The sequence below is a fragment of the Loxodonta africana genome, chromosome 9 (assembly GCF_030014295.1).
Source record: "Loxodonta africana isolate mLoxAfr1 chromosome 9, mLoxAfr1.hap2, whole genome shotgun sequence".
Taxonomy (NCBI): domain Eukaryota; kingdom Metazoa; phylum Chordata; class Mammalia; order Proboscidea; family Elephantidae; genus Loxodonta; species Loxodonta africana.
This window is the reverse complement of record NC_087350.1, coordinates 101,019,544-101,031,074: the sequence shown is the minus strand read 5'-3', so window position 1 is coordinate 101,031,074 and position 11,531 is coordinate 101,019,544. Positions and strand designations below refer to the sequence as shown.

At 42.8% G+C, this 11,531-nt stretch overlaps 1 non-coding gene across 1 annotated transcript; it reads left to right on the top strand.

The window, feature by feature from the left end:
• Window positions 1–10,567: 10,567 nt before the first annotated feature.
• TRNAR-UCU (transfer RNA arginine (anticodon UCU)) lies at window positions 10,568–10,638 on the top strand. The gene has a single exon. It is a non-coding gene; the product is annotated as a tRNA-Arg (tRNA).
• The last annotated feature ends 893 nt before the right edge of the window (window positions 10,639–11,531 follow it).

Below are 11,531 nucleotides of genomic sequence, written 5' to 3'. Positions count from 1 at the left end.
CTAGCATTCTTTGCTAACCGCCTGCTTCAAGTTACTTGTTTCTCCAGGAGACTTGTCTTTTTGCATAGCCTTGTAGCCTTCTGTCTCTCTTTGGACATGTTCTGCCTGCTGGTTCTGTGCACTGCATTCTGGCCTTACTGCAAGGTGAAGGGAGTGTTTTACATTTTGTTCCAACAAATATTTATTGAATAGCTACTATGTCAGGTAAAGCGCTAGGTGCTGTGTGGAGGAGTAACTACCAAATTTGATATGAGATGAAAATAAATTCCACTGTTCACCTTGCAGTGAACATGCTCACCCTGATCTTTCATGTGAGACACTACCAAACTCCTCCCTGGTTGCAGCTACTCAGATTCTTTCTCCTAATGATTTCATGCCTGCAATGGGGGCCACACAATCACTAAGGACTTTTCTGTACACAAGAGAGATGCTGGAAAAAAGAATTGGTGGCAGAGATGTTATTTTTTCCAATAGTAATTAATTTTCTCCCTTCTTCTATACCTTCTTGCTGAAGAATTTCTCTCCACAGCTCAAAAGGGAATTACCTAAGTACTACAAGACCCTGTCCCTGTCCACAGCTGATTGTATTAGGCATGGATTCCAGACGAAGCTGAGCCAGTCATACTTAGTCTAGAGACACAGAGATGACATTAGTTGGCCAGGGAACTTGAATTGGAACAGTAAGTAGTTGTGAATGCTGAGACCTCTTTTCTGGGGCCTCCATGATGGGCTAAATGCAGGCATTTCCAGAAAAGCCATTGGCACAGGGAAGCAACATGGGGATTTGTCTGTCTTAACCAAGGATCTCAATAGGAAAAAATGCCTCTCAACCATGAATCAGGAATTCTGAACAAAGAGTGTAATGCCTTAAATGGGTTTCGGGTTTGAATTTATACTGTATTTTTTATTTATATGGCACAGGAATATTTGAAATGAGATAGTAATGTAAAAATGTTACTCTAAGTCACGATGTCCTAGCATCGTGACTTACCAAACATAAAACCTCTCTATTGAGTCATACCCTTAACCCAGGCCACACAGAATCCCCATAGATCAAGTTCCACTGAATATGACCTCAGCGTCCAAAATTTTAAAACATATTGGGAAACAATCCCCCATGAGAGAAAATCAATAGATAGAACATACATCAGGTTCAGATCCCCAAAACTTTAGATAATATAGATACGTTTGTAAGAGATCATAAGTATATTCAAAATGATTAGAGACATAAAGTAGGAAACTGAAAACATAACAAATGTATAAGATACCTTGGGAAAAATACACATTTGCAGAAGAAACAAGTACAGCTTTAGAAATAATAATTTATTCATTCTTTTTCATGGATTAGCTGTAGCTAAAGAGAAAATTAGTGAGTTGAAAGAGAGATCTGATTCCAATTCACAATGGATCACAAAAAGATAATCATATGAAAGAGTAATTGAAAATATAGAAGACAGAATGAGAAAGAATAAGCATTTCAGAAAAAGGGAATAGAGGATGAAGGAGAAAAAATAATCAAGGAGTAAAATCCTGGGGATTTGCTACAACAGTTAAAAGACAAAGGTCCTAAGATTCAGGAAGCACACAAACCATGAACTGAATAAATAAATGTACATTCAAACCTTAAGTCCAAACCTACATCTAAATTTCAGAACACCAAAGTCAAAAAACTGTTAAAACAGTCGCAGAGAAAAGATATATTTCCTAGAAAGGAAATACGACTAGATAGACACAGACTTCCCAACAGCAAAAATAGAAACCAAAAATCAATAAAATGATAGTTCCAAAACACTGAGAGAAAATAACTGACAAACTGAAATTCTATATCCAGCTAACAATTATTCAAAAACCAAACCCAAAAAAACCATTGCTGTCAAGTTAATTTCAACTCATAGTGACTCTGTAGGACAGAGTAGAACTCCCCTAGGGATACCAGGGTTATATTCTTTACAGAAGCAGACTGCCACATCTTTCTCCTGTGGAGAAACCTTTTGGTAAGCAGCCAAGTGTTCAACAACTGTGCGACCAGGGCTCTGGTCTTATTCAACAACGAAGATGAAATTAAGACTTTTCTAAAAAAGTTACCAAAGACTTTCAGGAAGGAACTACTAAGGGATTCATTTCAGGTAGAAGAAAATTGAACCAAGAAGGAATGGGTGAGATCCAAGAAGGGAAATTAAATCTATATAAATATTATCTGTAGAAAATATTAATAATATTGACAAATTTTAAGGGTATTGTGATGGTTAAGATTGTGTGCCAACTTGGCTGGGCCATGATCCTCAGTGTTTTGGCAGTTGTATAATGTTGTGATCATTTCCCTGTTGAAATTTGATATGTGATCACCCTTATGATGGAATCTGCTGAGCAGTACCAGTGGGTGGGGCCTGTGGCAGCTCACTGTCCCCTCAGCCTTCATCTCTTCACCTTTTGCCACCTACTTCCTTCCTGCCTGACTTGCAAAGGTTGTTGGCTTGTTCTGGATCCAGCAACTGTCTCTTGTCTGATCTCTGGTTCTTGGGACTTGAGCTAGCAGCTTACCTGTCCGTCCTGGGATTTGCTGATCTTCACAGCCTATCAGCAAGAGTCCTGCTCCCTGACCTGCCAGCCCCTGCAGCTAAGTGACTCAGGAGAAACCTTGTAGTCTTGCCTGCCTACTTTGAGGATTCCTCGGCCGTCACAGTCTGTGAGTGTGAGTCCTGCTCTCTGATCTGCTCATCTTGGGCTCACCAGCTTCTGCAGCTCTGTGAATTGGGAAAGGACTCTATCCTGATCCAAAGACTTGGGACATTCCAACCCCTACCATCGCGTGAGCTGTTTCCTTGATATCATCTCTCTCTATATATTTATACGCATTACAGGTTTTGCTTCTCTAGAGACCCCAGCCTAAGACAGGTATAAAACAATGTGGAACAGAAATAGAGGACAACAATAATATGTAAGAAGGGTGGGAGATGATTGGAGCTCTGAAGACATCTTTTTTTTTTTTTTTTTTGTATGTTTGTAGAGATGCTGATTTATTTTATACTTTCAAAGTCTAGTAAGTATGTTAAGGGTCCCATCTGAGAGAATAGAAATGAGATGTATAGTTACCAAATCAGCAGACTAGGAAAAGAGGGAATAAAGAAAATTTGACCAATCTATTAAAGGCAGGAAAAATGAAAGCAAAGATTATATGTTGCAAGGTAAGTACAAAGCACAAAGTAAGGTGGTAGAAATAAATCTAAAATAAATGTAAATGGATTAAACCTGTCAGTTAAAAGACAAAGATTGTTAACTTGGATAAAAAAAATCTATGTGGTTTAGAAGAGATTCATCTAAAATATAAGGACAGAGAAAAGAATAAAGGTAAAAGAATGGAAAAAGACTTGTCAGGCTTAAAAAAATGTCAGAATATAATTACTTTCATATTAGACTGTAGGACAAAATTCATTAGTATGGCTAAAGATTGTCATAAAAATATAGCAATCTCAATATACATCTAGTAATATAGCCTCAAACAAAAAGGAAAAATAGAGTTGCTAGGAGGAATGGCAAATATACAATCATACTAGGAGATTTTTAACACATATCTTTCAGATAGATAAAGCAAATTTTTAAAAATTAGTAAGAAAGAAGATTTGAATGAGTCATTTCAGGAATGCTAACAATCATCTAAATAATACTTCTGGTTTCAGCTCAATGGGACCATCTCTCTGAGTTTCTTTTGTGGAGGCAAATTTTTCTCTGGATACTCTTTTATGGGAAGGAGAATGCCAGATTCTTTGACCTTCACTTAAACCTGTGCAGGACTCGCTTGTGTAGATGAGGCCCATTCCAACCTTGACTCAAGTAGGCAGTAATTTTGGCTTGTGAATACTGCTGACTGGTACACAACTTGGCTATGCTATTTTCCCCCTGCTTTTTAAATTAGTACAAGCTAGTCTTGCCTCACCATTCTTTGCATACAGCTGAAGCAGCAGAAAGTTACATGTATCAGCTAGGTTGCAGGCTAAACTGCTGTTGCAAAGACACTGAAAAATATAGTGGCTCACTCAGCAGTCCAGACATAGGTTGGTAGTGCTGGGCAGGTATGCGGCACTGCTCCATGAGGTCATCTAGCTGCCTTCTATTTTGTTGCTCCACTATCCCTGAGTGTTGTTCTCATCTTCATTCTCACAACCACATTCTGGTCTGTGGGAAGGGTAAGCTGTTCCTTCTTAAAGATGTGACACAGAATTTGCACCCATCACCTCCATTCCTGTGCCATTCCCTGGAACATAGTCACATGATCACTCTGAGCTGCAAGGGAGTCTGGGAAATATTGTCTCTAGCTGGGCAGCCATCTTCCTCATCCTTCAAAGTGGGTGTGTGTGTGTGTGTGTGTGTGTAGGGTGGGGGACGAGGACATTCCATTGCCAGAAGAAAGGAGATTTGACTGGATAGCAGAAAAAATGAGCAGTGTTTACCACAGCAAAAAAGCACTATTTCTAATTATGGCCCTACTTATTACATGTGAGTGACGTTGGAACCTTTCAGAACCCCAGTTTCACCATCTAGAAAACTACATCTCACAGAAAAGCCAAAGCCAAACCCGTTGCCTTCGAGTCAATTCTGACTCATAGCAACCCTGTAGGGCAGAGTAGAACTGCCCCATAGAGTTTCCAAGGAACATCTGGTGGATTTGAACTACCAAGCTTTTGATTAGCAGCCGTAGCTCTTAACCAGTACGCCACCAGGATTTACGCATCTCACAGAGTCATTATTAACAGCAATCAAGATGAAGAAAGTGTAAGTGAGGGCCAGCAGGGCTCTCTGTTGGCCCCTCGCTCTGTAATTCCTCCCTTGTACAGAGCAGGGTTCCCCCAGCTGGGTAGATATTGCACAACAGGACCATGGGCACTGTGCTGGTTGTCAGCCAAAAATTCTTGCCTCATCTGCTGCTCCTGGAGTCCCTCTTTCTTTATCCTGATCTCCGCTCTCCCACCTGCACCTCCCCTGTGGAGGGATTCTGCAGATTGATGAACTGTCACCTGGATGGTGGAGGCAGACCCCAGATCCCTGTGTTCTTGAAGGAAAGAGGGATTGATGAGCTCCTTAGAGTTGTCTCTAGGCTGCAGCTCCTCTCAGTGCCTGCTCTGGCTGGGACGGCCCACCGCTGAGAGGAACGCTTTGGTCAGGCTGCCCTGTGTGTGACCTGTCAGGTTTTGTTTGTGATCATTGGTGCCCAATGGTGAAGGTCACATGCTGAGCTCCTCCCAGGAATCTGATTGTTTGCAGTTGTAAAGTGCAGGAGCTTGGATCTGTCTCGAGCAGAGGGTTAAATCACGGAGTGTTTTACAAGGGCAGCTATAGGGAATGCCTTGTTTTCTCCTTATATGGCTATTTTTCTCAGGCCAGAATCCCAGAGTGTATTTTACGTGGTTGAAATACACAAATGGAGTCACAGTGTTAGCCAAACATGTTATGTGGCTTTAAAATTAACAAGCCTCTCTCTACTTCTGTACCCCAAACACACATTCACAGGCACAGTTTCTGTTGAGACTGTGGAAAGATACTCCTTCCTTTTTAGCCAAAAATATTTGATGGGAGTGTATTTCTATAATTCCGATGCTTTATGCATGAGGAATCTTTCTTTTCATCAGAGTATTATGCAAGCATGTGGGTCAAATTTAAGTATCAAGTTTTTAATAAGTGGCTAAAAAACCCAAACCGTACTCATTGCCATCGAGTCAACTACGACTCATAGCAACCCTATCGGACAGAGTAGAACTGCCCCGTAGGGTTTCCAAGGAGCTGCTGGTGGATTCGAACTGTCATCCTATTGGTTAGCAGCCAAGCTCTTAACCACTGCGCCACCAGGGCTCCAATGAGAGGCTACTACTCTGTGTGAAATGCTACCTAAGCTAGCACTGGGGTAAACAAGTAGACTGGGGCACCAAGCATTAAAATATGAATAGGAAGAGGTGCTAGTCAAGATGAGACTAGAAGTATGGGAAGGCAGCACAACTGAGTTAGCACGTGAGCTCACCTTAGGTACTCAGAGGGAGCTATCATTTCAGGCTGGGATGTTCAGAATGAATTTCATGGAAGAAGTAGAGGTTTGAACTACAGACAAACCTGTGAGAACTGGAACTCCATGAGACTGCCTTGTTTTCGCAGATCCCCCTAATTTTCTGCCTTTGACAGACTGTAGTCTTATACCACCTTTCTGTCGCTCATTTGGAGCCCTGGTGGTGTAGTGGTTAAGCACTACAGCTGCTAACCAAAAGGTCGGCAGTTCAAATCCGCCAGGCGCTCCTTGGAAACTCTATGGGGCAGTTCTACTCTGTCCTATAGGGTTGCTATGAGTCAGAATTGACTCGAAGGCAATGGGTTTGGTTTTTGGTTTTATAGAGCTAAGGGTGCTAACCAAAAGGTCAGGAGTTCGAATCCACCAGCAGCTCCTTGGAAACCCTATGGGGCAGTTCTACCCTGTCCTATAGGGTCGCCATGAGTCGAAATCAACTTGAGGGCAATGGATATAAGGTTGCTGTGAGTCAGAATCGGCTCAACAGCAACAGGTTTGGGTTTTGGTTCACCGCTTGTTTTAGTAGAAAATACAGTGAAAACTATGACAGCCAGAACTTGAATGAACTGCCTTGTTTTTCTGGGTCTCGAAGTTTTCAACCTTTGACAGGGTGCAGTCACCACTTTTCTATCACTCTTATTTGTTGGTAACTATTTGAGTTTTCCTTCTCTGACAGGTTTCTGCCTTTCATAGGTTTTGGCTTTCACAGGTCTTACTGTAGTTGGATTTGGCTAGGTCAAAGGGAGTGGGGGACGAAGTCCGAGGGAAAATAAAGAGGGGAAAAAAATGAATTGGTTTCTGGAAGAATGCAAATAATCCAGAGTATCTGGAGCAAATGCTTTGTTCATACAGCAAAAGAGGGACTCCTGGTGCGATAGGTAGACTGAGGCTGGGAGTGGACTGCAAAAGACAGGCCGACGAGTGGAGGCTTCTGTTTTATAGGTAAAGGGGAAACACTGAAAATTATTGTCACTATTTTGGTCCACACAGTCTAGGAACCAGTATTTTCACTACTTTATGCTTCTAAAACTTAATTGTTTTCTTTAGCTACCTCTGGGAATTGTCATCATATGACAACCTAGGAAGTTAGGATTAATTAAACATGAGGTCTGGGTCCTAAAAATATGATTTCTTGTAAAGGTTTCCTTACTGGTGGTTCCACAGATGCGAAATGCAGAGCTTATTACTGAATATAATCCTCAGCCACACCTTCTGGAACACTAACTATGAACTCAAGTTTTGCAGGGAAAAGTTGGTTGACCAACTTTTATTCTTTGTAGGAAGCAGAGAAGAGGGGGACATTTTGGAGGAAAAATCTGGCATTGAATTTACATGCACAAATTGGTAATCTGATTTTGCCACACTTTGGGCAAATTTGGATGAAAATTTGCATTTAGCGCCTGTCAACAGCACTGGGTTGGTTCGCTGGGTTTGGAAACAAAATCTGCCATGAGAATCATGCCCCCCAAAGCCATTTCCTGAGATTCATTGGATCTCCACTTCAGTTTTCTTCCAGAGATAGGACTGGAATTATTATGCCCATTATAAGTGTGAAGAAACTATCAAAGGATTTGATGACTTTCCCAGACTCACACAGCTAGTTAGTGGTGGAACAGGACTCTTGGGAGTGTGAGGGCATCCAGCAGTGTCTTTGGAACAGTGAGCTGGCAGAGCATGGGGTCCAGTGGATTAGGGGAGCAGACAGTATAGCCATAAAAAAAAAAAAAAGCCATAGTCACTGCCAAATTGGACCAGAGAGCCTGTGGCAGCCAGAACGGTGTGAGGTGATGACAAGATGACTGGGAATGAAGGAAGAAAGAGAAAGCCTTTGTGAAGAGGATTGTGAGGATGTTGGTCCCAGAGAAGCATGGCACTACCACCAACCAAAACAAAAGCCACCATGGCTAGGGGTGTGGCACTGATTCTGTTGTTAATTTATTGTGACTATAATTTTTTTTTTTTTTTTTATAATTTAAAGTGTTAAAAAACAAAGATGTCACTTTAAGGACTAAGATATGCTGACCCAAGCCATGGTGTTTTCAATCACCTCATATGCATGTGAAAACCAGAAAATAAATAAGGAAGACCAAAGAAGAATTGATGCCTTTGAATTATGATGTTGGTGAAGAATATTGAACATACTGTGGACTGCCAGAAGAACCAACGAATCTGTCTTGTAAGAAGTATAGCCAGAATGCTCCTAAAAAGCGAGGATGGTGAGACTTTGTCTCACATACTTTGAACAAGTTATTAGGAGGGAGAAATCCCTGGAGAAGAACATCATACTTGGTAGAAGGTCAGCAAAAAAAGAGGAAGACCCTCAACAAGATGGATTGACACAGTGACTGCAACAATGGGCTCAAGCATAACAACAATTTAGAGGATGGCGCAGGACTGGGCAGTGTTTTGTTCTGTTGTACTTGGGGTCGCTGAGTTGGAACCAACTCGACGGCATCTGAAAACAACAGCATGATTTAAATGGATGATCCACATTACCAACTTTTACATACGGTGTTAAAGAATGATAGATAAGTTGGTTTAGCAGAATAGCAGAATCCTGGGGCAAGGACTGAAATGTGTAGAAGTAGATCAGTTGCCAAGACGACAGCCCATTTAATACATCTTTCTCAATTGTCCTGCTGGCTTGGGCTCTCCCAGAATCACATTCTTGCTGATTTCTTCCTCTGTAGATACTTGTACTGTGTTTCTAATAAGCAGGACCTGGTGTCAGAAAGTCCCAGCGCGTTATTTGTTTTGCATTGTTCTTTTACACATGCATCAAGTGGACTAAGAGTCCCTGGGTGGTGCAAATGGTTAACATGCTCAGCTGCTAATTGAAAGATTGAAGGTTCACAACTACCCAGAGGCACCTCATAACAAAGGCCCAGCAACCTACTTCAAAAAAACCAGCCATTGAAAACCCCGTGGTGCACGGTTCTACTCTGACACACCCGGGGTCGCCATGATTCAGAGTTGACCCAACGGCACCTGGTGAAGTGGGCTCAGCATGAAGAGGGTCCCATTTACTCATGCCACTTCAAAGACCTTGTGAGGAGTGGCCTGGCAGGCACAGTGCTGGAGGATATCTTCACATATCAGATGTGGCTCTGTTCCTCACTCCTCCTTGCTTGGACCTTTTTTTTTTTTTTTTTTTACAATTTCACTTGCAGAACAAAAGCTATCTACCCATCTCTTACAGTGAATTTGAGAGAGACTGTAAGAGATCAAAAATACTGAATCTTAATATGAGGCCTGTTCCACAGGTTCAACACTAGGAAAAGCCAAGGTCTTGCTTGGGTTTCAAAGAGCAATGTGGTACCCTGGCATCACTTGCATGGTCCGTTTCAGTTGCATTTTACCATCGTTCCAGGATCTAGGATACATGGTTAGCCTAGGCAAACCCAGCTAAGGCGAAAGCTCGCTGCTCCCCAGGGAGAACCGTGCCATTTATTCTGAGAATGTGCAGAAACAGCATTTGATTGGGAAGAGACCATAGGTCATTTATCTCTCACTTTTAAAACGATGAGATCGATGTGTCTCCCCAGGGGGCTGTCCCCCTTCAATTCAGCAACAATACACTACTTCTTTTCAAAGAGAAATATGCTTCCAATAAGGGGGAAGGGAGGCAGGGGGTGAGCAAAGGGGATCAAGCAACTTTCATTGAAGGATTCATTTTTGATTTAAATATTTCGTTCTAATCTCCAACTTCCTTTTTAACTTGGCAGAATGACCAAAAGGAAAACAATGTCCCTCCCTAGCCCAGTTTACAGCCTGCCAGAGCAGAGGATCCGGTTACTACTTCCAAGTTGTGTATGTTCAGTTGTTCGATATATTAGTTTTTTTTTTCTTTTTAAATCTATTTGCTCATATACATGGGGTTTTCTTTTAATGGCATGTCAAAGCGGACTTTGGTGAAAAACCACAGGAGAAAAAAAACAGAATGAAAAATATAGATTGAATATATCCAGCTATTTAATACTTTTTTGGGGGGGGGGAGTTGAGTATGTTGTGGAAGGAATTCTGTGCAGGTGATACATCCTGTAACTCTAGGCAGATGTAATCCCCTTGCCGTGACACCAGCAAAGATTTCCGTTCACACTGGAGACATTTGCAACCATTTTGTTCCCTCTCCCAGAGTGGAAGTGCACATGATGGAGGGGTCTTCTGGATATGCAGAATATCCCTCCATTACAGGATATGCACTTCCTGTAATGTTCCATGGTTGCCTTTACAGTTCCCTGGGAGTCCTGGGAGCCTTCTCTTGGAAGGGAAAGAAACTCAGGGTGCTGGCGACCTGGGGCTGAAATCTGGGGAGTACCTACAGGGGCACTTTCTCTTCTCAGAAAGCCCTTTCTCCTTGCTGCCAGTTTGCCCCACTTATCACTTTGAACCTGGCTTCCAACTCACCACCTCAAGGAGACATGCTGGGGTTGTCTCTACCTAAACCCAGTCCCTGCTCTTTTGAGTGTTCTCTATAGTGCATCTTTTAGTGTTCTCTAAGAAATAGTGTATCCTGAGGCCCTGGTGGTTCAGTGGTAGAATTCTCGCCTTCTGTGCCAGAGACCCGGGTTCGATTCCAGGCCAGTGCACTTCATGTACAGCCACCACCCATCTGTCAGTGGAGGCTTGTGTGTTGCCATGATGCTCAACAGGTTTCAGTGGAGCTTCTAGACTAAGACAGACTAGGAAGAAGGCCTGGTGATCTACCTGAAAATCAGCCGGGGAAAACTCTATGGATCACAACGGTCTGATCTGCAAGCAGTCATGGGGATGGCACAGGACCAAGTAGAGGACTGGGCAGCATTTTGTTCCACTGTGCATGGGGTTGCCATGAGGCAAGGGACAACTAGATGGCAGCTAACAATAACAACATAGTATGTTCTAAGAGGCTGCTGTTTGTGTCATATTCATTTGGACTTTTACCTACAGGAGGTAGGTTCTACCTGTTTCACCAGACCAGAAATAGCTTGAGTTGTGTCTAGTTGTGGTGATCCCCAGAAGCACATCTGGAGACAATGATTTGAGTGGAAGAGGTTAGTTTGGGCGGGCATTCCAGGAAATCCCAGTAGGGCGTGGGGATGTGAGACAGGGAAGGGAAGGAGGCCACGGAAATGTGCCTCATCAAGCTAGTGCTCACTGCGGACATCTGGATCTTAATACTGCTGGGAAGATTTCTCAGCCTCAGTACTACTGACTTTTGGGGCCAGACAATTCTCTATTGTGGGAGCGGTTCTGGGCACGGTAGGGTGTTTAGCAGCAACCCTACCCACTACTCAGTAAAAGCCAGTAGTACCTCCCACCATCCTCCCATAGTTGTGACAATCAAAAATGTCTCCAGACATTGCCAGATACCCCCTGGTGGGCAAACTCATTGGTGACAGAACTACGGGGAATCTGGAAAAGGGGCTGGTGCTGGCTGCTGGGGTCTGGCTGGTGCACACTGAGGTAGGAAAGGCGAGGGGACATGACTGCTGCGTCCTCC